The sequence below is a fragment of the Aythya fuligula genome, chromosome 1, assembly GCF_009819795.1.
Source record: "Aythya fuligula isolate bAytFul2 chromosome 1, bAytFul2.pri, whole genome shotgun sequence".
Lineage (NCBI taxonomy): Eukaryota > Metazoa > Chordata > Aves > Anseriformes > Anatidae > Aythya > Aythya fuligula.
This window is the reverse complement of record NC_045559.1, coordinates 187,208,512-187,236,496: the sequence shown is the minus strand read 5'-3', so window position 1 is coordinate 187,236,496 and position 27,985 is coordinate 187,208,512. Positions and strand designations below refer to the sequence as shown.

Here is a 27,985-nt window from a genome sequence, read left to right as displayed (position 1 = left end):
AGGAATCCATATGGGGCTGGCTACGTGACAAAGAATGAACAGGACAACCTGAAAGCATCTCAGAGAATGCTGGACACCTATGGACGGTTAACTGAAATGACTCTTAAAACAACATTTGCATGGACGTTCGCTAGAAAACTGTAGCTAAAAAATGTTCTCTCTGGACCACCTAATCTTACGGGGTTCCTGATTTAATGTAAAGCTCTCTAGTCACCAGTAGTTCTGTACCTACATGTATTCAGAACTCTTCTTCCACAACTCAGGGTCAAGATCCCACCTGAGCTGAAGCGAAATAGATCAAGAAGCCCAAAGTCTACGATAAAGCTGCTCTGCTTGGAGCATTCCAAGTGATTCTTTTAAAGATACAGAGGAAGGTGGTGTCTCTACTTCTCCCAGTATTTTACAGAAATAAATGGACAGTCCCTAACCACTTAGGAATATATCCGCTAACAGGTTTATGCAGAGTTGAATTGATTAGCAGATACAGGGAAGATGGAGCCAGACTCTTCTTGGAGGTACACAGTGATAGGTTGAGAGGCAACACACACACGACTGGAACATGGGACATTCTTACTAGATATTAGGAAAAAAACTCCCATGAGGGTTGCCAGATCCCTGAACTGGTTGTCCAGAGAAGTTGTGGAATGTATAGACTTGAAGGTGACACAGAACTGAGCAATGTGACCTAACTAGACCTGTTCTGATTAGGGAATGGACTAGATGACCTCCAGAGATCCTTTTCAATCTGAACTCCTCTATGGTTCTATAAAAGTAATTTTAAGAATATGGCTTCAGGTATTTAAGTACAATTCCCACTAGAATACATGGGATTTCAGTTGAATCTCATACCTAATGGAAACTCTACCCCTTGAATGAAATATAGAACCCCACATTAGTTATCTAAGTCATGCAAAATGTAGGAGAGGTTTGCCTCAAAGAAATTCAAAAGAACACTTATGTTAACCAAAGAGTTAAGAAGCACTGCCCACAGTAGGGTAGCTAACCTTTCTTTCCTTCACTGTTCACCAGTTCCAAAGAATGAAACTAATGTGCTCACAAACTCAACAGTGGAATTCTAGATACTAGAAATAATGAGTTAATCAGGGACTACATTTATACTTGCCCTTCATAACGCTGAAGGTGGAAAAGATAAAGCAGAATCAGGAATAGTGTGCTTTGTAGGAGATTTTGAAATATTTTCTCTACTTTATGCCTGTATAAGCAACTCTTACCTTTTTTATATTCATCCTAAATGAATTTATATTTTGGAAAGAATCTTTATGTTCTGCATTGGCTACACAAAAGCAAACCTATTTTATTGTCCTTTTCAATGGCATTATTGGTTAGGTTCAAGAAAAAAAACTGTCATATAATCATAGAAACAGAGGATCATAGAATATCCTGAATTGGGAGGGACCCACAAGGATCATTGATCCTGGATCCTGGCTCCACACAGGACCACCCAAAAATCAGACCGTACATCTGAAAGCGTTGTCCAAACACTTCTTGAAGTCCAGGAGGCTCGGTGCTTTGACCACCACCCTGGGGAGTCTGTTCCAGTGTCCAACCACTCTCTCGGTGAAGAACCTTTTCCTAATATTCAATCTGAATAGAATGTATGCTTAATGTTAAAATATAATTTTTGCTTTCTTTCTTTTTAAAGAGGAAAGCTATGCTAAAGAATACTGTGATTTAATAGTGGCTTTCTTCATGACTATTTTATCTCAATTACTGTTACTGAAAATTCTTGTATTTTTCTGTAGCTGGGCTTTAATTTTGCAGAGCTAGTTATTTTCTTCTGGCTATCGTTTGCTACAATTTCTTCTTTTTCAGTGGGAAAATATGTTTGCTTTAATTGTTTTTCAGAACTATAGAAACACAAGACAGTTCTCTCACATGCTTGTATATTTTCTTGCAAGTCATAAGTGATCTGTCACTAGAATGTACAGAGTTTTTCTGAACTTCTGTAAGAACACTGCAGTAATACTTCCCTGGGCACATAAGGGAAAAATTAAGAGCATACTGCATCACTCACCTCTCATGCAGGAACACCCCTCTAACTATCACTGTAGCCTCTACATTACAGGATTAAGGCTGATTTAATTAGGTATAAGCAATTCTGAAAGATTAAAAGTTGTAAGAGGATTTCATAACTGTTCAATTTTTTCTCTTTCTACCCAGTCCAGAAATAGTTACATTATTGTTCCAGCTGTGAAATAGGTGTACAAGACCTAATGTCACTTGTAAGAGATCCTATATGGTATCTCATGAACTACTCTAAATGGTTTTATCTGCAGGTACTACCAAGGAACTCCTCTATGTATTACTTTACACAAACTAATTGTCAACCCTGTAACTATTTAAATGTATATAAATGAGTACATTCAATACAACAGCTGAAGTGAGGTGCAGATGCCCCTAACAGCCTACAAATACAGTAGAACTCATGACATGTTCATGCTATGACTAGCATGTACTAATTTGTCTCTGTATTGATTGTGGTAACAAACAATATTTTGTTTCTTTATTTATACTGACTTTCCTTCTGTTCCTTACAGGTACACATGCTACCTACTCTTAAAAGTAAAGTATAAGTGAATAAAGGTGCTCATAACAGTATAAATTAAACTTCAAATTTTATAATAGATATAGCACAATATCGCAAGAGTATTTCCTAAACAACTAGTGCACAATAAAAGAAGGATGTAAAATAACATTTTAATGTAGTAACATAGCTGAAGCATTGGATTTTATTATTACTATTATTTTTACTCATTACTAAGTAAACTTAAAAAACATTATACACCAGGCATATGTTCAAGTGGATGACACAAGAATTTGTGAGTTAACAGAACAATGCCTCTCCAGAACTACATTACATTCTTGATAAAGTTTGAACAAGAGCACAAAAGAAATTTCAAAAGTAATGAAAGACTGCAGAGACCCCAAGAAATTCACAGTTCCCTGCATAATATCCTGGAAGGCTAAATAATTGTTATGCTGACAGTGAAGAGTTAAAAATAAAACTATTATGCTACATGCATGTACATTGCAATTTGTGGGGAGAGAAATATCAATTTAGATAGGAAAAAAAATAGAAACTTGTTAACAATGTTGTAAATCCAGTTTGTAGAAGGAAATTAAAGGGCTTTCTTATAACCACACCTGTAATAAATAAAAACAAACAAACAAACAAACAAAAAAAACCTTCTTCGCATAACTATATATTTTTTAATGCTTACATTTTTAAAAAGTCTTAGTTATTGTATTTAACAAGTTTAAATATAATACACTATTTAACATACGTTGTTGTAAAACAGTTACTTATTCAAGTAATTGCCACCCTACCACAATTGCTTTACAATAATACTTTCTTGCTTCTGAACAACCTTTACCGTGATATTAGCAAAACATTTATCCTGCTATATCACATAAATGATAAATTTTTGCTTAAGCAGGTAGAATTATAAATAAATAAATAGATAACTCACAGTCAATGTGTGCCCTACAGTAACAAGATTTGTCATAACAAAAGGTTATTTTTTAATGAATAATGCCTCATTTAGAACTACACTATGGCATTTAAAATCTAATTAGTTTATCCCTTTCCCCATGGATAACTGAGAAGAAAATAATACAATATTAGCAGGTAGAGAATTGGTAGAAATGAGAACCATGTATGCTCTCTGCTAGCAGCAAATTCATACTGGTCAGATCTAAAAGATATAAAAAGACAAGCAAAACATATAGTTTGAATGAATTACAGTAAATTTCCATTGAAGAAGGAGGTCTTTGAAAGTGCACATTCAAAAATAATGATAATTTAAAAAAAAAAAAAAAGCAAAAGGAGTGAAGAAAAAAAGGGAGCAAGGAAGGGAGTAATGAATACATATGGAATCTGAAGGGATAATTTGGAAGAATTGTTTTAGACAAAGGGAATATAATTTGGACTGGTCCTGATCCATACTGCCTTTAAAGAAGGAACAGCAAGAAAAATAGAGGAAGTCTGGGGCTTCCTCTTGGTGGGACCTAGAAGGTTTGCACTGAAAGCAGCCTAGGACTGAACCAGTACCTACTCAGTGTGTCCCCTCAGTGCAGTAGGGGCCATAATAAACTGAAAAGTTCAGTTACTTGCAAATGCTTCCTAAAATTATTGCCTAAGCTCCTGTAGAATCAACAAGGATCAACAGAGATCTCAAAAAAATGTTCTCCAGAGTACTCAAGCAATATTCCTAGCTTTTTATAGACTATACAAGATGCTAGAACAATTTTGAAAGACAATGATGGATTCCATGCACAAATTGCAGAATGCAACAGGAAACAGAAAAACCTAAGAGGAGTATGTCTGAATTTCTGCATGCCTCAGGAGCTTAGTTGCCTGCTTCAGAGCTGAGTGCTGGGCATGTGCATCCACGGGAGATTTAGAATGCTGAGATATCTTCAGATGCAAATTGAAGTTTTTTGCAGCTCTCATGGTTGCAGTTTGAATGTAGAACAAATAAGAAAACTTTTTTCTTTTCTTCTTTTCTGCAATGAAAACATAGATTTCCTTAGACAAAAAGGGTGGTCAAGGTGGATGAATCTACTATTCTTATGTTGCAGATTAAAATTTGATATGAAAGACTGTAATAACTTATACTTTTGACATCAAGCACCGTAAAGGATGAAAGCTGAAAGACATTTCAAGTCAGATATTTCTGAGCTGCAAAAACAAACAGATGCTTGGAAAAAGAATGGATGTTTTCACTATAAATTCAAATGCTCATTCAAATAATTATTAATAGAGATCACAATACACTAATGTTTGTGAGACAAATTCCTACTATGAGCAAAAACTATTTTTTGTCACAGAACCTCACAGGAAAGGAGTTCTGTATCTTCTAGCTTCCCACGTAATTTTTAGTAGCAAGATACTGCTATCATTGTCACTATTATCAGTATTATTATTTTATTTCCATAGTTACTATCAAACCACTTTGTGCTAGACACTGTAAAAGGAGCAAAAGTTGTCCTTATGAGTTTATAATCTTAAATGCAGCAACAAAAGTGAGAGAGAAAAAATAAAGACCCTACAGATATACATGGTCACAGAGGTACTATTATGTGGACTCCAGGAGTTCAAATGGTGATTAATTCAAAATGTTCAAGTAACCAAAAAAGTCATTGAGAAATGTTACAACACGGCTCCTGTATCTTCTACTCGATTCAGAAAATAGCTAGCATCTAATTCTAGGTGAGATGTGTAGGACAAGCCAACGAGATTTCCCCAAGAGAACAGAGATGTTTCACTGTCCGGTATACCTCTGCCTCTGTAGCTAGGCACTCAGGGCAGGGCTACAATACAGGCTTGGCAGATGACAATACAGTGGAAAGTCATGCAGTATGCCAAAGGCTGTATTTTTGGAGAACTAGGAATAAGAAACTATGAGCTCGCTGTGTACAGGTGGATCCATGCTGTCTGTATGAGCTATTCCCAGCTCTCACTTTCAGTTTCCTTATTGGAAAGCTTCAGTTACAGTCGAGTATGAATCCAGGAAAAAAAGACATAACCAATGTGACCAATGAGGGGTGAATAGGGACAGGTGAGGAAGGAGGAGGTGAACTCAGCTGCTTTCGTGATGGCATAGGTGACACAAAACCTAACTGATCAAAATGTTAGCCTGTTCATTACAAAACCAAATGACATTAAATTTACATCTCACTGATTGCTTATTCCATGGCACAAGCAGTCTGTCTCCAAAAACAAGTGAATGCATCGTCACTCATGCAAAAATAGATGACTTTTCTTCAGAAATTTAATAGTTTCTATAAATAATACGAGATTTCATTTTCTGTAGAAACAATTCCTACACACAAGTTATTGCTACCTTTTAGTCTAGGTGATCAACGCATCAAATTCTATTTCTCTCCAGTGATTAAAACATATTGTGAACATTTTGCTTGCACCAATAACTTTTAGAATTTTATTTTGAATGTACAAATACATGTATGTTACAGAATCATAGAATCTTTTAGACTGGAAAAGACCTCCAAGCACATCAAGCCCAACTGTTATGGTATGTTAGCAGGTACATGCTTCGTTTGCTCTAGCTTGTTTCAAAAACTATTACTTGCTTCTCACAGAAAAATGTGCTTGTATATAACTATGAGAAACTAGTTTGTAAAGGTATATTTGCCTGTAAATACTTATAACTAAATATTTGTTTAGAACATAAATATATGTTCTAGCAAGTCAAATGTTCCTAAACTAGTTTCACTCATCAGCATGTCATTCTTGTTCTGTATAATCTTTTCTGCAAGAAAGATTTAAGTTGATCACTAGCAACTTTTTTATCACATAAAGCAAGGATTTTTTATTTTAAGAAATGACTGATTTTTGCACTAATTTTGATTTAACTCTCTAATGTACCCAATAAAACATATTTTCCAGTATATTACTTCTGATTCTGATAAACTGGGGTCCAAGGGAAAAAAAAATACTTAACATAATACCAACTGGTAGCAGACTGCACATCTTTCACACACATACAAAACAAAAAAAACAGTTAGCTACTGATTTTGCTTGGTTCATAATTCCCACCAAAACATAAGGACCACTAAGCTCAGAAATAAGTTGAAAATGCTGACCTCTCCATCTTTCAGATGTACAGAATTTTCAGCAGTTAGAACCAGCTTGACAACAGCTCCACGGGGACCAATGTGCCCAAATCCTATAAACAACCTGCTAGGCATTTATTATTAACCACTATTGTTTTCACCAATACTCCAATAGCACCTGGCAGTCCAGACTGGCACACTATTTTTATCTAAAAGACAGCTACTAAAGTATCATCCTTGAGATCTTTGGCAACAACATTGTTTAAAAATATCTATAAATACAAAATATTTAAAATTACTTTTAGACATTGATACAGTGGTAAGATGGATGAGCCACAAGAAAAAGGAAGATTCTGAAAAATAGATGGCAGAAAGAATGAAGAGAGAAAAACAAATGGAGAGATGGATTACATAGTCCTACATTAAAGCAGACTAGCTTCTCCATTTTTTCCTGTCCAATCTATTCCCTGGCTAGCTTGTGCAGAAGTGTCTACCATATCCCTATTACTACGAGTTACAACACAAGTATTGTGCCAGACACTATGTAGGTCACTACAGCTGTCCCAAAACAACTGAGCTACAAGAAGAGAGTTCTAAGAGACCAGAATGAGACTGAAAACGAGAAATACTTTGAAGTGTTCTAGGTCATGCCAGGAAGTTGTGGGATGTCAGTGGGGGAAGAGTTATTCCCCACAATTAATAACCTGGATGAAGATATGAATTTGGTGTTCATCATTTCCTCCTCTCATTTCTGCAGTGAATACTTCAATGATGCACTTTAGTGTAAAACTAGGAATTCCTACTTTTTTTCTCCTTTACAGTTATCCTGATCGCATTCAGTAGTCTGTCTTTCTGGATAGTAAGATTTGCCAGAAAAAAAAAAAAAAAATACACTTGTCATTTATCTTCCTAATCTACCAGACATAGTCATTTGTCATTGGCAATTTCCTTCCTTACGTCTTAGATCCCATTTTCTTCTCCCAAACTTCCCAGCCCCATACTTCCTCAACCCCTCTAAGGGTCTACCTTATGCTACTTATGTACCCCTTGCAAGCTGTCCTGCCCAGCAAAGATGTATGAGGAGCAGCTGAGGTCCCTGGGTTTGCTCAGCCCCGAGCAGAGCAGGCTGAGGGGAGGCCTCATGGCGGCCTGCAGCTCCCTCACGAGGGGAGCGGAGGGGCAGGCGCTGAGCTCTGCTCTCTGGGGACAGCGACAGGACCCGAGGGAACAGCATGGAGCTGGGACAGGGGAGGGTCAGGCTGGGGGTTAGGGAAAGGGTCTGCACCCAGAGGGTGCTCGGGCACTGGGACAGGCTCCTGAGGGATGTGGTACCAGCACCGCCTCACGCGGGCGCCCAGCGGGGCAGCAGCGCCCTCCATGGGCACCGACCGCTGCCTGGCGGCGCCGCCGAGCCCCGGGCACCCCCGTTCTGCCATGGCCGGGACGTGTCGCCCTCAGGGAGCCCGAACCATGTCAGACACCGAGCAGGGAAGGGCGCTTTCCCCCCTAAAGCCGCCGTGGGGCTGAGGGCGGGCACAGCTCGCTGCCCGCCCCCTGCTCGGCCCCTTCTCCTCCCTGCCGCCGCTCCTCCTTCCCTCCCCGCCGCACCGGCGAGGTTGCGGGGCCGGCGGGGAAGGCGGCGCTGCCTGCGGGGAGGAAGCCGGATGAAGCCCCTCGGGCATGCAGCGAGCCGCGGGGACCCTGCCCAGGAGCCCAGCGGCGGCATCAGGTAACGACAGCCCTCGCCTCGCCCCCGGCCCGGAGAAAAGTTCCTTCCCGGGGGCTGCAGGACCCTTCTCCCGGCGGGACCCGAGCCCCGGGGGGCTCTATGCCCGGCTCCTTACAGAGCTAAGACCGGGTGTGTGTCCGCGGGGGATGGAGGGGGCAGCCTTCCCCGGGGCTTCGTGCCCTCCCTGACAGCCCCGGGTGTGTTTAGGAAGAAGAAAGCAGCAAACAAAATGTTAGCAGAAAGTAGTAACGCGCAGCGCTACATCGGGGACTTGGGTGTGTTTGTTGTGCCCGGCTGTCCACAAGCCGCGGCTCGTCTTGGGTCGTTATTTGCTGGGCATCTGTGGGCTCGCTGTCAACTTTTAGTACAGGGTGTGGGTTTTAATTAACGCGATGGGAGGCTAAATCCCGCTTTAAGTGTGCCACGGTGGTGTTTTGCTTTCCTTTGCTCAGAGTTGGTATCAAAGACACTAAGTCAGTTTCACATCTTTTTGTTTATTTCTTCTAAAATCATTTAAGGAGTGAAAAGCGAGCAGGGTGCCCCACAGAGGTTCTGGGCACCTTTGCTACAAAGCAACATTGAACCAGCTTAAAGAAGAAAAAAAAAAAAAAAAAAAAACCAATATCTTCAAAAGCCTGCTTCATTACCAGCCCAAAGAAGTGAGAAGTGCATTGCAAACTGCCCTGAGAGTGAAAAGATTTAAGTCACTTCAACTAAGCAAGATTTGCCAAAGGCAAGGTCCCTCCTCATAAAGGATGTGCTGTGCTTATTCCATTACTCCACGAGAGAAGCTACTTTAAGAATTGTATTATCTGCAATTATGAATGTTCTACGTCCACTTTTTCATATTTTCATAGTGCCAATGTAATCTCACTATATTCCTTGCAAAATCCGAAGAAATAAATCAAATGTAAAGATCTTAATTTCTCTTGATTAGAAAAGCATGTATAGTTTTTATTTACTTACTTTACAATACAACAAATTTAGGGGAGCATTCAAAAGGAGAATAGACTGAGCAACATTCATCTGTTACTGCAGGTAATCCCAATGATTATTCATTGGACATCAATTAATCTGAATTTTAGATTGAGTTTGTGTTGGTGTTTTTTTTTTTTAATAAACGCAGTTACATTCTCTATGAAGGTCCATCAAAGTTACTGACCAAGTGCAGCTTTGAGACTGCATTTTTATGTATGCTCAATTTTTTTATTAATGGATTTTAAGTTGCGTTCAACTAAGGGCTGAAAAAAGAGAAGTACAAATTATATATAAAACTTGAAATGCTTTCCACCTCTATGTGTTCTGTGTTTTTTTTCTCTCCTTGTCAGCTTCAAATGTAACTTCTCCCTAAGTTTTCATGCAAGTGACAGAATTTCTTAAATATATGAAACAATTTTCTATTGTCAAATGTTCTGTAGTTCATACTTGCTTAGAAAGATAGATATGACTAGGGAATTATCGTTTTTCTTGACAACATGACAGTTAAAACTTGGTTTGCATAGCAGCAAGCATGTGTAGTGCATTAAAAGATGTCACTCTGAACTGTCATTGACTAACTTTTCAATGTATTTTTGTGAAACTGAATATATTGCTTGTAAAGTGACAGCTATGGGGTAACTAAGTGGTAAAATAAGGAATTACTGTAGTGAACTAGGGTCTAACTTTGGATTTTGACTAGAGTTTGAATATTGGATGCCTAAGGATTCAGTGTTCAATTCTGTAAACAGGTATTTGATTCATTTTCTTCATAGTGGTATCTCAGTTAAACTCTAAAAAGTATTGTTGATGCAGCACTGCTTAAGCTACCCAGAGGTGGAGTGTAGAATTTTACCTTGTTATAATGTAATGAAGAAAATGCTTCATGTGCTTATAAGTTTCCCGTTCTTTTAACATGTTCAAATTGTATACAGTCATTGCTATCCAAACCAGATCATGCTAGAAGTCATACGCTTAAACATTACTATGTGTCAAGCAAGTGTTCTTTTGCAGCATGTGAAATCTTAAGCCGTTAAAATCGCCAGGTGAAGCAAGGAGGTATATACAGTGCTGTTAAGGTATGGGAATATGGGAAGTCTGTGAAGGAGGGAAAAAAGAGAACTAAGTTAGGAATTCAGGGTTTTTCTTGACCACAAACTTTTTCCTTAAAAACTAAGTTACCAGCATTCTAAAATAATATGTACCTTGAGGATTTCAGGTAAAAATATACCTAGGCATTGAGACGTTTGCTTTTACTTGAAGACTATGTTGCATTTATAGCATTTTCCTTGGTTCTGTTTCCAAGCCTTGTACTGCTGTAATCTAAAGTCTTCTCTTGAATGCTTCTGTTAAACCATGATAGAAAAAAAACTATTTGGTGTTGTTGGATTAGGTAAATCATGGTGAAACTAGTTAACTGAGTGTACTACCTCTTTAGGAGAAAGAGAGTGTCAAGAAATGAAATACCATCTGGAAAAAAATCCATTTTATTTACAAGTTCAGGAAGAACACAAGCTTTGAGTAGTGCATACTGCAAATCAGCACGAGGGCTAGCTTTTCTATTCCTATTCCTTCTGGTGGCCATGACCAAGTAGTATTCTTGCAGATAGCAGATTTAGCTCTCACTTTGCATGCCCATTCTGTGTGTTTTAACCTGCCTTCACTTGCATATCCACTAGGTCTCCACTCAACTGAAAAACTCCTAATTTTGTTCAGTTTTCTTTTTAGATCTTTTCTAGACCTTTGGTAGTTAATATTTTCTGCTGAACTCCTTTCAGTTCATGTTATTCAGGTAGAGTATCATCTATAAAGAATGAAGCTGTAGACTTACCAACAAGTAAAGTGGAAAGATTAGTTTATACTCAAGGCAGTACTTATAAAGCCAGTGTGTTGTCTTTTATGCAAGAGTATGCTATTGCTGATCACTTTTAACTCTTCAACAATAGCTACCAAAAAGTCTTTCTGAAGAATAGCTGCATACTATTTGTCCTCATCCTGTATTTTCACAGTTGATTATTCTTATGCAAACTATGTATTTACCTTCTTTAATTGCATCTTTATTTTCTACTAGATTGTGTCTTCAATTTCCTATGGCTATTATGAATTCTAATCCTATTTACTATCAGACTGGTAGCTGTCCTAAGCTAGTGTCACATTCAGATTTACAAGTATGCTCTGTCAACTAAGCTATTAATAAAACAATAAGTATCTAGCAGGATGGACCGGAGGAGATCATTAAATCTTTCTATTTGTCAATGAATTGATGGTGAAGATTCTCTGAATATGATGTTGTAACATATTTTTCTAAAAGCGCAGTGGGTTTCATTCTGGAGATACCATATGAGTGCATAAATATGGGTGTTATTGTCTGTTGTCAACACCTGTAAAACCCAAAGTAGTGGTATGTATTTCTGCTGTGTAGATTTTTGTTACCAAAACATGTAGTTTTCAATGAAAGTATTCCTGGGGCTTTCAGTTTGAAAATTCTTTCTAATACAATAGTTTTTCATTGAGCAACAAAATACCTTTTCCTGGATGTCAGGTCAAAATAACCCTGGGATAGGTACATTGCAATCATATCACGTATATTATTTGTAATCAAAATGCTGTTCACAAACCTCATGAAAATTACCAAAGTAATACAAGTTGTAGTTTTACTTTTTAGTTTCTGACAATTATTTATAGTAAGTGATTTTTGTCAGCAAATAATGGAAAATAATATGCCAAATTACTGAAGTAATATGCCAAATTACAGTAGAATATGTGTTTATGTGTTTATATGTAGAATTTACAGAATTTATATATATGCTTTATATGAAGCCTAAAGGTCATGCAAGGTCAGCATTTGTACACATTTATGAAACGTTAGAGGAAAACTAAACTTAGTAATAAAAACTGACTGTTAGGGGTGTGTGTCCCTAAAAATCTTAGCAATCTAAAGTCTCTTAATAAATTTTCATTTTATTAAATTTGATCTTAAATTTACTTGCTTCTTGCTAATATGTTGTGGCTTAAATTTAACAGAACAATACTGAACATCTAATTATCTTTTTTCCACTTCAGTGGGGAGACACACCATGATATTCCAAATTAATATATTTGTCAATATTGCTGTTGATTTAAGTCACACAAATAATCAGCTTCTGAAATTGAAGGATTAGTTTTGTGAACTGCAACATATGTAAATTATACAAAAATATCCAAATAAATTACTTATTTGTGGGTGTGCATTAAGCACCCACCACTTCTGTTGTGTTGATGAACATTTATTATAAACAAATTAAAAACTTTATAGTATTATGTGTCTAGAAAACAAATAGAAGCTGTCTCTACAGGTTTATAAGAACTGATCTATGGAATTTGGGTTTTAGTACAGTAAACCATTACTATTTATTATCATAAAACTTATTAGCAAAAACATGTTTCTCTGTCACAGAAAAGTACATTTGTAAGGAATACATTTTAGAATAGGACAGTTTTGAGGAAAATGTTTCAGGGTTCAATAAATTGCAAACTGTGTGCAAAACAAAGCCAAGCACTAATCACAAAAATTGCAAAATAGTGTATATTTAAGTATGCTGAAGACAGAAATTTGATTTCAGAAACAAAGAAGTTCTTTAGATATCTGACAGTTTTTCCAAAATAAAGTTTGTATGAATGAGGAATTGTGAACTAATTTGAAAAAATATTTGTGAAAAATCATAGAGCAATACTGTTTCCCTTGCTTGATTATTTTAGACATAATTCTTCTATGAAAATTTGTATGAAGATTTTTGGTAGGAGATTTAAGAATCTCTTATTTTTTAAATACATTTTTCACAGAGGTACGCATGCATGCAGATAAAATGTACTCAGTCTTTTCCTGGTGCTAGTGTCACAAGTCTACAAATACTTGAATCAAACACAAAAAAGAGAACTGAAATGGAAAAATCTGACTGATTAAACACAGTGGAATTTCTCGCTTCACTCTCAAAAACAAACTCCCCAAAATCATTTGAGAAAGAAGGTTTTAAGCAGTTTTGAAAGCTGTTTACAGGTGAAGTCACAGTGGAAGTCTAGAGAGGGCCTTCCACCCAGTCACTGTCATGTGAGCTGATGTTGGGTTTGAAGCCTCTTCTTTAGAAAGAATGTTCAGTTTTTAGAAAATCACTTATTGTGCCTTGGTGCCTGCCAAACCCATCCTCTTGTCTGAAATACAAGCTTATATCATTGCTTCTCTTGGGACATTCGTCCTTGGATGACCTGTGTTCTTCATGGACCTGGAAGGAAGTCAGACCCAGTTACCTAGATGATTGGGAAGTCATATCCAGATCTTTCCAAGCACGTGATGAGTTCATTAAGCATTATAAAGGAGGCCAAGATTTGCTAGAGATAGAGTAGTGGATATTCGTGACTCTCTTTCTCTATTTCAGTCTTGCAGTCACTTTTCATACTTCAGAGATGTTGGAGGAGAACATTCCAGCAGTTCAGCAGTTCCCATCTTCACCTTTTCTATCAGTAAAAGGGAGGATTATTTCTTTTACATGCAAGGTTTGAGAATGCTTTTACACATATGCAGCATAAAAGTACATTTGGGGTACTTTGGTGAGGTCTGTGCTCTTAGGACCAGGTAATAAAGTCCAGGAGTGAGAGAGTGTTCTCTCTTAGTCCATCCATTTGACTTTAAAAAAAAAAAAAAAAAAAAAAAAAAAAAGGCAACTCCTGTGCGGTGGGGGGGGTTTTTTTTGGGTTTTGTTTTTGGTTTTCCCTCTCCAGGCACACGTTTCAATGCCTGGAGAAGTTGCTGTCTCTGCAGAATTCCCAGTTGATGCTAAGGATTCATCAGTGCTGGAGACACCCAGTGCTAGTGGCCATACGTACTGCTGAGAGTAAATTGCACCTTCTGGATGCTTTGGCTTTTCATTTCTGCTGCATGTCCTAAATGCAGCTTTCAGAGCTTTCCAAAGAAGTACATGTGTCTGAAGAAACTTTTTTTAAAGGAATATATATTTGATTCAAAGTCCTCTTCTTTGATTCAAAGTCCTTTGTTCTAAAAATGTCCAAGATAGTAGCTATTCTGTCAGATCTTCAATGTGGACCTAGAAGAAAGTGGTCATTCAACTGTCATCTACCTTGAGGGTCTACAGACCACACTCAGCAGCTTACCTTGGGGATAATGTCTCTAGCCTCTTTGAGGATACTGGACACAACAGCATATGGTTTTTGATCTACTTTCCTCTGCTGCGTTCCAATTTTCTGGTTTTATCTGGATTCAGGGACCCTTTGCAAGCACTACTGATGCACCAAAGAAGTCAGTACTTCCTCTGATCACAGATGCTACTTACATTGGTGCAAGCCAAGGACAAAAACTTCTGCAGTTGTTTTCTTGTGCTCAGGTACATGGGAAGCTGGTGTGAATTCTTTTACTTGAAGTAACTCATACACGTTTGCAAGTTCAGTTCCTAGTGGTGAACCTGGCAGGTATCTTCCCAGTGATTCAAGAAACTAATTCATTCATGTGACTTGCAGGATACTTATTTTTGTACAGCTATCAGGACTGTCTGATTCAAGATGAATCAGGACCCTGAAACTAATGTTTCACTTTGTGGCAAATACGCACCAAAGCCCTGTAGACAGAGAGGTCTTACTGTTGCCTTGTGTTGCCTTAGTGGATGGCTAGTGCAAGGTGATCCCAAGAAGTTCTTTAATCGCTTTGGTCAGTGCAAGATAAGTCAAATTGAACAACTTTAATAGTCTCTCACTCCATATATATATAAAATCTTTAAGGCAATTATAGACACCCACCTTGTGACGCCATCAGATTCTTTGCAGTGGCCTGCGGCCAATGGTTGTTAGTGGGTAGAAAACATTATGGTTAGGGAATTGCTTCGGTTTGTATCTATGATAGAGTACAGTATGTTTGCTTTATGGTAGCATATATATTGCTGGTTCTTTGTGTTCTCCAACTAACATTGTATAGTATATTCACTCAGATGGCAGCTGCATGAACATTTAGTGTTTATTCCTTCACCCTTTTCTGGCAGGTTAACCAGACTTATGTCAATATGCTTGTTTACTCTTTGTAGTCAGTGAAAATATGGATGTTTACTTCACGGGTTGGCACTTGCTTCATTCAGGATCAATACTATTTGGAGAAGCAATTCCTTCATTTCAGTGTTTTGGAGTTTCAGGAAGTTCAAAATGCATGCAGATTGTTCTTTCACCAACTTCAGGAATCAACGATGAAAACTGACAACTCTTGATAGTACTGTGTATTATGTAAAGCAAAAAGCAAGAGGGGGACCCAGGTATCCTTTGTCAAGAAACCATGATGTTTTGGATATGTTATATCATCAAGTGAGATTGACTTTTCATCAATTAGTTTACCTAGTTCTTCAGACTCCTATAGAGTAATTCAACAGGATTAAAAGTGTGGTTTTCTTGTTGTTGTTGTTTTTGTTATTATTTATTTGATCTTAAAATCATGTCTCTTGAAAATACTTTATTTTGGTTATTTATTTATTTTTTTAGCGACAGGATTTTGTTTCCTTCTTTTCCTTTTGTCAAACTAGAACAAATATATTTTGTCGCATATACTGGGTATTCTATCCATAGAAGGAACTGGATAGAGATCAGCCAGTCTGGAAATATTTAGAACTACATGTCTGCAGTCAAGCTAATTCTTTTAAAAGGAGATTCCAAAATTTAAAATATATTTTTTTTTAATTTAAAAGGCTAGAAAAACATTAATTATGTTGTTGAGCATACATCAGTTTTTCAAAAGAGCAGATATAAATGTTTGCAACTAGAGTGCGCTAACAGAAATTGTAGAAGTTCTCCTCTACACAAGGAAGTGTCATAAGAACATTTCTATTTGTTATTTGGAAAAAAAGTATTAATGTTTTTAAAATACATTTGAAGATTTTTCTTTTTAAAGAAGGGGGAGGTTCTTTAGCAGCTTGTGCAAAAATGATTTACTTATTTTTTTTCACATTTTTATTTTGCTTTAGGAAAAGAATAGCCCAAAGTAAGGCTTAATTAGGAAAAAGCAAGATGAAAATTTAATTTCTTTCTTTTTTTTTTTTTAACCTGGAATGGTGCAGGCTATAGGGGTCTTGTCATGTGGTATGTAGTGACTAACGCTACTATTGCAATCCTGAAAATATGTTGTCTTCACAAAACACTTGATGCTTTGGCTTCAGCACCCAGTTTCCTAAATAATTGAAGAATTATGAAGAGCAGTTTTGACATTCTGCAGGGAGGGAGGATTCTTGTATTTTCTTTCAAGACTGTTGATAATTTTAATAAATTTAAGTGAAAAATATACACTCCGAGGGATATTTCCATTTTAACTGACAGAGCAGATACCTTATACTTATTTTAGAATCACTTGCTGGTTTTATGAAGCTTGCTTTCTGCTTTATGTTGTGACCGGTGTCAGCAGGAAGGATGATGAACATCTTTTTTCCAGTTATTTTATAATAGGGAAAAATGGTTGTTAAAAAAAAAAAAAAAGCAGATGCTCTGAAAATGTACTGAATACCACCAAAAGATGAATCTTAACAGCTTCTACCTGATCATGTACTGATTGTAGAAATTCAGATCTTTTAGTGTACTGGACTTTGTGTGCCTTTTTTCTCCACTAGAGTTTGATCACTTTTGAGGATCAGTTCATTCCAACAGGCAGTCTTTGTAGGCTTTTTGTCATGTTGTCCTCTATTGCTTCCACTTTCTCTGTTTAAAGTTCTGTTCACTGAAGGATGTTTTTGATTCTTGCTGCTGCTTTCCTCCTTCTCCATCATATATCTACAAGGAAAATATGCTATTAAAGAGCTGGTTTAAAATTCAGAAGAGTTTGCTTCCCAGGTTGCGTGTGCCAAATCTGATTGAGGTCTCCCTTGCTAGCAATGAGAGGGTGCTTATGTATATCTCCAGTCTACTTGTCAAGTGCTTCAGCATGATAACTTATTCCTCGATATTTGACATGATATGACAATCAGTTCTGGAATACAGTCCTGTGAGATAATTGTTTGGGGTTTGTCTTCTGATATAAGCAAAGACATACAGGAGAACTATCAATAAATTTCATCAAGGTTTTTAAAATTTCTTACCAAAAACTCTCTCAAAAAACTGAGCTTTAGGAGAGCAGCAGCTTCTGACTAGGGGCAAATAGTTACTTAAAACATAGGGAAGAGATTGTATGAATAAGTGGTCATTTTTTTTCCCAGATGAGACAAAGACGAGGCCCTTACCAGTGAGGTGTTGGGATAAGAAGTGCTGGAACACATGCTGTAAAATGAACTCATAAATTATTTGAAGAAGAAAGATAGTAGGATGGTGAGAATTTTAGCTGAATAATAGTGAATTAATCAAGGTAGTTACTATTAAAAAAGCAGTGTTACTTCCTGGGAATGTAACTTTTATTCTCAGTGTACACTAAGGAACTTCTCAAAGGATCTTAAAGGATCTTTGCTTTGGCCCTTGCCCTCTGTCATCTGTCTGAATACCGTTGGCTTCTCAAATAGGAGTTCTGGAATTATTGAATATCAGAAAAATATAATATCAGACAAATATCAGAAAATCAGAAAAGTGAATTAAATATTATGAATTAGAATAGGAGCCATGAACAGCATTTAAAGTAAAAATTTAATCGTGAGGAAAATATTTCTGCTAATCTTAAATACCATATGCAGTTACAGTTCTATCTCAAAAAATAAATACAAGTTTATAAACAATTCAGCAAAAGGCAGAAAACATGTCAAGGAGTTGCTGTACTCTTCAACAGATGATCAAACAGATTAGAGCTCTTCAGCTTGTAAAAGAGGTGCTAAAAGCTAATATGATAGAAGTCAATGACATTGAGTGGTACGAAAAAAAGTGAAAATGGGCTCATTATTCACCATTTCTCATTCTGTGAGAACACACAGTGAAATTACCAGCAATAAAATAAAACAAATTATTAAATAATTAAGCTGTCAAAATTATTGCTACAGGATGTTGTGGAGGGCACACATAAAAGAACTCAAAGCAGGTTTTTCAGACTGACGGACTGTAAGTTCGCTGGTAACCATCAGGTGGGATGGTCCACAGGCAGTTGCTGGCACAGGAGTTCTCAGATAGTCTCATGTATGAAGAGATGGATGAACGTGCAATGACTGAATCAGTCCTTGGTCTGAAATGTTTCTTACATTTCTTTTCATAAGCATCCTTTTTATTAGAAACAAGATAGTGACTTGATATATCAAGTATGGTCGCTGTTCTGTTCATCTGTATGCCGTGTATGCTGTGTTCCTCTGCAAATGTACATCTTAAAGGAATGTATTCAGATAGCCTACTACTGGAGTCTAACTAAATTATCTTGTCAAAAGTTGTGTTTTAATTCGAGGCTTGCTTCTTGTTCAGTCTAAACAGAGGAAGAGGTAACTCACAATTTAGATGGTCTGAATCACTTATTACTGCTTTGAACCTGTAGAATCATAGAACATCCTGAGATGGAAGGGTCTCACAAAGATAATTGAGTCCAACTCCTGGCTCCATACAGGACCACCCAAACACCAAACAATTTGTCTGAGAGTGTTGTCCAAACATTTCTTGAACTGAAACATCATTAATAATCATGACGTTAAGTTGTGGTACTAGTTGGCTTAAATACCCCCCAAAAAAGCTAAGCTTTGGGGGGGATAAGTATCCTCATCACTGCTTTTTCAAGGAGGGAACTACCGGGAAGTTTCAGTCAAGTGTAATTCAGTCAGGTTTTACAGCTGTCTTGCAAAGAATTTGCCCAAGATATCAAAGAGGACTTTTCCTGTTCCAGAAGATTATTTCAGGTTAAGTAAGCATTGCAGACATGCTTCAGTTTTTGATGCAAATGAATATTGCTTTGGTGTAAGTCCATGGCAATACTATACCATTACACCAGTCTTTCTTGATTCTAAATGCAAAGGCATACATTAAGAAATTAAAAATACAATTAAAGATACTACATTTTAAGGAGTGTAGTTGGTTTCATGTTAACATCAAGCATTCCATATTTGGGCTTACAGTAAATTCAAGACTAATGAAAGCTTGAATTCTAGGTTCTTAAAAGAAATGCAAAGTCAACTTTATTTAGATCAACAGTGAATACATTTTGGTTTTGTTTTGTTTGTTTGTTTATTTGTTTGTTTCCCAACTTAAATAACATTGCTTTAAGGAAAATGCATAAATTTATGGGAAGGATTATTTTTTCCTCTTATTTTGCAATAGCCTTTTGTGCTGTCTTCTCAACAGCAAATTGGACTGAGAGCAAAATATCAGTTCTATCAGACCTTTCTTTGTAGGGAAAGACATTATACTTCTGAAGTGTCTGCAGTAACTCATCAACATGGGTTACTGGGTTCTTAATACTGTATAATTTTATATACGTAATGTGTATATATGTGTGTGTGTATATATATATATATATATATATATATGATTCCACTCTTTGTCCAACTAGCACCTGGCTTTCTAATTCCTATTTAAAGGCTGTTTTCATGAGAGTATGAATAAATTCTCCTATTCTCCTTTTGGAATGCTAGTCTTTGGGCCATAAAGGAAGCATCTGTATATGATAAGGGAATATTCATGCTTACTGCTTTCTCATTCCCATAAGCAAATGCAAATCTTAAATCTGAGACAAATATCTGTAGTAAAAGAAAATATCCCTCCCTCCCCTTAAGTATGCTCTGTGCCTCTGTTATCTTCTCATTAAGCCTAATGATTGATAAACTGTTCTCAGTTTGGGGGTTATCGTTTCTTGTGTTAATCTAAGACAACGGAAATATCTAAAACTTTTAATGAGAATTGTTACTGTCATTATACAATGTCTCTTATACAACGCTTACTTACTTGAGAATATTTTTAAAGAACATGTAAATTTTGACAATTGTTGTTTGGCTCTGTATTCAGGGTGTTTTTTAAATCTGAATGATCGGTTAATTTGCAGCCAGTTCAGTCAGTAAACCAAAACCAGCATCTTCTGTTATTGTTTGCTCAGCTGAGCCCAGAAATATGCTAATAACAAATCCATTCAGTCCCTCACTCCAACAAAAATTGCAAGTGTGCCTAAGCATTCCAGTAAATTCTTGTCTTAGGTTGCTTGATGTAGTTGGCACCTGCACATACATCTCTGAACATTCCAGACATTTATCTGTGATGAATGCAAAACTGATTGAAGACCCCATATTGCCAAATAATCATTTTTAGACATGTATGCTGATTCATGTGTTTTCTTTAGTTCTGCCATCAAGCTGATGAGCAGGCAATGACAGACAATGTTTCTCATTTTTCCAGCCCATGTTTCCAGCAAAGACATTTGCTGCATCCATTCTCGGCTGACAGGCTTACTTCAAGGTCCATGCCTATCCAAAAATCAGGTCCTTGTGCAAATACCCAGGAGTTGAGGCCATCTGTAAAATCTGCTTCTCATCTATCCATCATTAGTACTTATTGATTGTACTGTCATTTTCAGGTATAATCTCTGACTCAGGGTCAGTCTCTTTACCATGTGTACTGCAGCTTCCAGCTCATTGTGTAAATGATGAGCATGGGCTCGCAGTGTTTTTGCACAGTGTGCAGAAATTCCTAATTAACAACAGAAGTGACTAGTTTAAAATAATTTATATGGCTGGATGCAAAATGCTGTTTTCATTTAAACTGCAGCTCTGTAAGGTTTTGGAATACCTACTGGAGTTAGAGAGATGTAACTTTGAATGAGGTCACTAGAAGGTTACCTTACAGATACGGCTATGATTCGTTCATTTTTCCTAGCAATTACATTTTTATTGACATGGCTAAATGTTCTAAAAAGTTAACACAAGCCTGAGCTTCTTCAATAGTTAGCAAAAGAATCCTCCTTGGAACCTGAATTTGGCTTGGCAAATTGAGATACTGAATGTTTTTGTTTGGCTGTTGTTGTTTTTTGTCTCTTATGTACAAGGTGCAGCAAATGAGCTAATATGGTTTACAGATACTAAGGAAAGTATAAGATCTTTCATAAGGAAAAGGGTCCTACTGAAACGTCAGCTCAAATATAAAGAGGTATCTCTTGATCAATATCACTGTCTACACAAACAGGATCCCTCCTGGGAGTTAACTTCCTCTGAAGGAATTTCCAATCCAATTTCAACCTACTGAGATCTGCTAAACTTTTACAAATACGATACCACCTTCAAAGATTATCATGCTCACTGTCTTCAGATTTTGATCTGCTGTAGTGTTCTTTCTGAGTAAAATTGTTAGCCTCCTTCTTACTTGAGAGAAACACCATATTTGTCAATATGCATATTAATTAAATACCATGCTTGTGTTTATGGATGGTTCTTTTTTTAAAGGAATTTATTTCCAAGGCTACTTTTAAAGTAGCTAGTGAGAGCACAATTCAGTTGACTAAAGATGGACATCTGGGTCCTCTGGTGTCCTGTCTGGCCAGTAGTTGTTGCTGTAGGAGGGCGTGTAGTCTCCCGCATCTGGGTTACCTTGAGGCACCTAAAATGAATTTGCTTAGGTAACTGAGAAAACCCTCCATTGACAGAGTGCAGTTTTGCTGACAGGTAGACACCTTCATATAGATTTTTTTTTTCCTTCTGTCTCTCTTTTTTTTTTCTTTTTTTTTTCCTTCAGTGAGAAATGAATGAATCTCACTCATTTCCCAAAGCCAAAACAAGACTTCCAGGTTTGGAAAATACCAAACTGTGAAATACCTGTGCAGCCCCAGTTGACACCAGTGATTCAAAATGACCGGGTTGTCTTTTTGTGGTGCATAAAGTGAGTACTAAAAATGGAAAAAATGTGTATATATAGCAATAGTATAAATGCATGTAGGAAAAAAAAAAAAAAAAGGTTATGTTTTGCTTCTGTTCCATTCATACAAAGGCAATAAGCTAAGTAAAGTCATCAGGGAGAGTATTTTGATTATTTTATCTGCAGTGGAAAAAGAAGAAAATACCTACCTGACAAGTGGATTGAGTGAACTTGGCTGTATTAACTAGCTGTATCTGCAGTTGGCTGCAACAGGCATAACAGAATTTTACTGATCTTGATAACACTTGGAGAGAGTACTGTGACTTTCTTTGAGTAATTCAGCAAACTGAATTCATTCTTTCTCTTTGTCCTTCTGAAGAGTTTATTAATGCAGACATTATTCCAAAGGAGATGCTGGCACGTCTTTTCCTCCTGTTAGTTTTAGAGGTAAACTCCTCTAGCACAAAGTATGTGAATTATGCTTTTTCACAATTTAGGTCTTTTAATGAGGGGAGAAGAAGAAAAAAAAAAAAAAAAAAAGAGAGAGATAAAATTGAGATTCTCCAGGCTGTTGTCACAAGTCATAAGGTGTTGCAGGCTGCACAAGACATATGCAAGTGTCGCAAGTCAAGAAATGTCATAAGTCATGCAACTGGTATTGCATGAGAAATAGAGACAGCTGGTGATATCTTCAATAGTCACAGAAGACTAAGGAAATAGGGTGATTCTAATGAAAATAAAAGATTATATCTTTTTCTTGTAAAAGTCTTACACTATATCATTATTCTCTGGAACCATTTGACAGTAACAAGTGGAAAACTGAAACTGACAGCAACTGTGTGTTGATAATAGGAAGAGCCCAATGCTGGTATATAAAAATGTCTGAAAGATAAAACAGTTTAATTTATCTATTCAGAGTGGATATTAAAATCATAATAATTTTCTGATAACAGTTCCGGGAAATGGTATACTCGTACAGCATGTGAAGTAAGTGTCCTTTAACAAGGAAGGGATACCAATGTCTAAGAAGTGGACAGTACATCCTAACAGAGTGCATGGGATCATACTGTAGTCTATATATTGGTAGAGATTATCATATTAGGGATAGCTGTCTGCATAAAGTGCGCAGATATATGTGGGTGTTTGAGTTTCAGCAACTTCTGTTGCTGAAAATCCTGTGGCTGTACTCCTAAGTTTAAGTAACTGTTTGCTGAGCAAGTTTGTTAGACAGCAAGTGCAATGCCGTGGGAAGATGTGTGCACTACATTTACTCATTGGCATTGTTTTAACATGTTACACCAGAGCGTTTTTAAACATAACATTCTAAAATGACTCTCTTGAAAGAGTTTATAAAATCACAAAATTAATCAGATAGCTAACATCATGTTCTGGCAAATATATATGTTCAGAAATACAATTTACTTCAACCTTTCAGGTTACATATTCCCTGTCTGTGCTAATAACTACTTTAAATTCAGGAGCTGCCTTGTACTAAGAATTGCTTTGGTTATTATGAAGAATTTAAGTGAATGTAATGAAGAACTTAAGTGATTCTAAACCTAGAGTAGGAGTTGGTAGTAGAGTAACTGAAAATTGAGTTGTGTTTTTTTTTTTCCTGCATTATCTTTAAGGTTTCATTATAAGTAAAATTTCAACAATCAATGACTATCAAATGTATAATTGATAGATGATGAATCCCTGTGAAAACTACATTTATGACACTTCTAAAAGTCAGAGCACTCAGATGCTAATCCAATAGAAAATATTAAAGTGGAAGTAGGTGAAATGCTCTTGTGTCCAGGGAAAAGAAGTATTTCAGTTACTGTAGATAGTCACAAGTGAGCTTACTTCTACAAACTCTCTGAAAGAATAACTTATGTTTCACTGCAACTAAGTTTTACAATATTCACTTTTTAGTCAAGAACAAGTTAAGAAGTGGTTTTGCTGATACTTCAGGATAACACTGACGTGGAAATTTGGTGGTCTGTGTTGACTTGTTATCTAAGCCAGATAACTTTTATAGCTTTCAGATTTTTAAGTAGTAATTCTATGTGTGCTTGTTGTAGCCTAGAAAGCCACCTGTATCCTGGGCTGCATCAGAAGCAGTGTGGCCAGCAGGGTGAGGGTGGTGATTCTCCCCCTCTGCTCTGCTCTTGTGGGACCCCACCTGGAGCCCTGCGTTCAGCTCTGGGGCCCCCAGCACAAAAAGGACATGGACCTGTTAGAGTGAGTCCAGAGGAGGTCCACGAGGATGATTTAGGGGCTGGAGCACCTCTCCTAAGGAGACAGGCTGAGGGAGTTGGGGTTGTTCAGCCTGGAGAAGAAGAGGCTCCAGGGAGACCTTACAGTGGCTTTCCAGTACCTAACATGGTCCTACAGGAAAGCTGGGGAGGGACTCTGTTTGGAGGTGACAGGACAAGGAGTAATGGCTTTCAACTAAAAGAGGGTAGACAGATATTCAGCGGAAATTCTTCACTCAGAGGCATTGGAACAGTCTCCCCAGAGAAGCTGTGGATGCCCCGTCCCTGGAGGTGTTCAAGGCCAGGCTGGATGGGGCTTTGGGCAACCTGGTGTGGTGGGAGGTGTCCCTGCCCATGACAGGGGGGTGGAACTGGGTGGGCTTTAAGGCCCCTTCCAACCCAAACCATTCACTGATTCTATTAAATTTTGGTAAGTAGTATTGAAATTTCAGTAATCATCTCCACTCATAAAATCATGTAAATGTAAAAGCTTCTTCTTCAAACCCCTTTAGTTCTTGAGGAAAGTGGAAACTTTTCTAAGTTTCTAGTGATCAGTGGTGGTAAATGCTTTCCATCTACTCCATGAAATAATGGGTCTCTGACTCCTTCCTGATGGATTAGTCTTTATACTCTTTATTCAGGGATAAAACTTCTGTTGTTTATGTAATGGTGAATGATTGGCATTGCCTTTATGACTTCTCTGCTATTTTTGTTTATTGTTTTATATGGTAATTTTAAAACATTGTGAACAGAAACTGTTAACATTACTGTTTAGCTTCCTTGTGTGAGTTGTCACTAGTCATCATCCATAGCTATGCAACAGTCCTGTATCCTGAGTAAATGGAGATATTGATGACATTAGCAGGTTATGTATCTGTTATTACCAGGCCATCAAAACATAGTTTTCAATAGCAGCCTGCTATTCTAAAAGCACTTAGATTTAAGAATTTTGAGTTGAATTTGAGATTGTGTGTGAATGTTTGTTTGTTTTTTTTTTTTACATGGCTGCATCATCTTCCTTTTATATGTATATACATATATATTACAATAGCTGTTCCTGTCTATTTCTCCATATATTGTCCTAACTTCTCTATCTGCAGCTGTTCCTTGTCAGTGTGTTTTACCACTACAGGCTGTTTCCATCTACTCCACACTTTCTCATTCCTTCATTTTGTTTTTGTCTTTTATTCATTTTCTTTGTTCTTCTTTTGCATATTATTACCCTGTCTTGTACTTCCTGGAATGCTTCACTTCTATCTGTAGAAATAACTACTCAAGAAAGATATGACACCATTTGATGCCATTGAAAATGCCTTGTGTCTCTTGGAGTATTGACCTTACAATTTAGTAGCAAATCTAACCTAGATTTGATGCAAATGCAGGGAATACATAGTAATATGTCACTGAGAAGCTGTATTTCAGTTATGTATCTGATATTAAAATAAATACAAAGTGTTCTAGGCTCCAGCTTTCCCAGCAGATAAATCTCATAGCATTTTTAGTGACAGGATATACTCCCCATGCCATGTAACCTTTTGTTCACTGGCAGAAGGCACAGTGTTACTTACAAGTGTCACATAGTGTTGCAATTTTATAAGAATTCAGTTATGTCTTTTAAACTTTTCCTACCTTTTTATTCTTCATTTTTTAAATGACCAGCCCTGCTGAAATTGTAACAAGAAATCACAATTCATTTCAGCAGATAGGTCATGGAATCAATATTTTTATAACTGAGGAAAAAAAAAGAAAAAAAAAAAACTGTTGTGCTTTATCACAGCTCCTTCCTATTATTTTGTTTACCTTTTGCAAGGTATAGCAGAATGGAATCCTGATACATTATCAATGTTACCTCAGAAGAAGCTCTAGGACACCAAAACCTTAATAAATGCATTTTATGTATCTGGTTATGTATTCATCTTAGATGGACTTGATGCATTTTGATATGTAACATTCCCTGGTTACACAAATCACTTTTTCATATTTCCATCAAACTTGCATTGACAGTAACTTTAAGGTCATGGTGTTTTTTGTAGCATAATCGTGGAAGCACCTTATTGAAACTGCATGGTGTCAAAGCAGCTTGACCTTTATGTAATAACTGATCAAAAGCAATACTAGCAGGCAGTTCAGATATATCAAGTAAAGAAAAATATTATATCTTGGTTTTCTTTTATGAGTAACAAACAAGGTTACAGTAACCTTTCTGGCCAAGGGGAGAAAATTTAACAAATGTGTCAGTCCTCAACTTTTCCTTTATATTATTGCAAAACTGAAAATAAAGTGTTATAACCAAATAATAATAAAAAAGTCATTCTTTCCTCTCCAGAAATATTAGGCTCACTACATATTCATATGAGTTTCCATGTATGCTACTCCAGGTAGTTTGGAGTAAGCTGCTGCCATCAAAACCAGTTGATTAGCCCTTCTCTGGAACTTATCTTTTCAAAATAAATAAATAAATAAAATAAAATAAAGTGGGACAATACCCGGAAAAGGCTGTGGATTGTTCTGAGATAGCCATCTAGTTCCAGCCACTATCTTTTTTGTAAGTGCATACAGCCTCTCCCTTGGCACAAGATCATATATACCACTGCGTGAGAGTAAGTGTGCTCTTTGAATATCAGCCCACTGGAAGTGCACTGCAGGTATCAATAAGTGCTTGTTCCCTGTCTGTTTTCCCAAGGATCCGCTTTGGACCAGGCGACCTCCAGAGGTCCCTTACAACCTCAACCATTCTGTGGCCTTGAGAAAAAAGCACCAGAAGTGGTTTGTGCAGCTATTGCTGATACAATTGGTTCAGACAGTGGCCTGACACTGAAGGCTTTCTGGAAAAGAGAGTCACTGAGAGAAGGCTAAGCATCAAGTGAATTCTTGCTCATTAGCAATGCGTGAGTATCACCCTTTTCAAGAACCTATAAAAAGCAGCTATCTCACATTGCATAGGTAAAAGGAAAAAATCTGTTGCTTATCAGTGAATGTCAGTCTTATGACAGATCTTAAATATTTGTAAATATTAGGTGTTTGGAATATTAATATTCTTGAAATACACCACACCTGTTTAAATGATTATGAGAAATATCTGGTACAGGATATGTAATCAGGCGATCATGGGACATAGTAATAATTATTAGCAGATGTCAAGGACAGGTTAAGTTGCCCTTCTGAGGGAGGGATAAGTGATCTTTGCAAATACACTACATGTCCAAGCTGTCATCATGAAGAATTATAGGTCACAGCCAAAAGAATATAAATTTCTTCATATTTACAGGGTTTGGCACACTGGCAACTGAGGTTGTATTTATGACATACTTTTTAAAGTTCTTGAAATAAATATGAATACTGCAAATAATTGTGATTTATCTCCTGCAAGTTAAATAAAGAGAAATGTTATTAGACTGTAGGAAAGGAAATGCATTTTATAATATTGTACTTCTTGTAAGCAACTTATAAAATAAAAATAAATAATAATTAAAAAAAAAATACTGTCTTGCCTTTTCACAATGACTAACTATTTCTTTTCAAGAGTATGCTGGGGAATATTTTGGAATGCGTTTCACTGGGCTAAATATGACCTGTGCATAGTCCAATGAATCTTTAAAATAACTTATGACTTGGTTTATAGTACACATATGGTTACTGTAAAGTATTAATTTATTATGCAGTGGTTATAAGTCTTAAAAGACCAAAATCTTTCTCTAGAACA

The 27,985-nt window shown here is 36.8% G+C and overlaps 1 protein-coding gene across 4 annotated transcripts in view; it reads left to right on the top strand.

Annotated features, from left to right (window-relative positions):
- The first annotated feature begins 8,190 nt into the window (after window positions 1–8,190).
- Window positions 8,191–27,985, top strand: part of SGCG (sarcoglycan gamma) — a 132,892-nt gene continuing 113,097 nt past the window's right edge. For all 4 annotated transcript variants that reach the window (XM_032197774.1, XM_032197766.1, XM_032197789.1 and 1 more), the window contains exon 1: window positions 8,191–8,326. The gene's annotated coding sequence lies outside the window, so the exon portion shown is untranslated. The remainder of the gene's footprint in view (window positions 8,327–27,985) is intronic.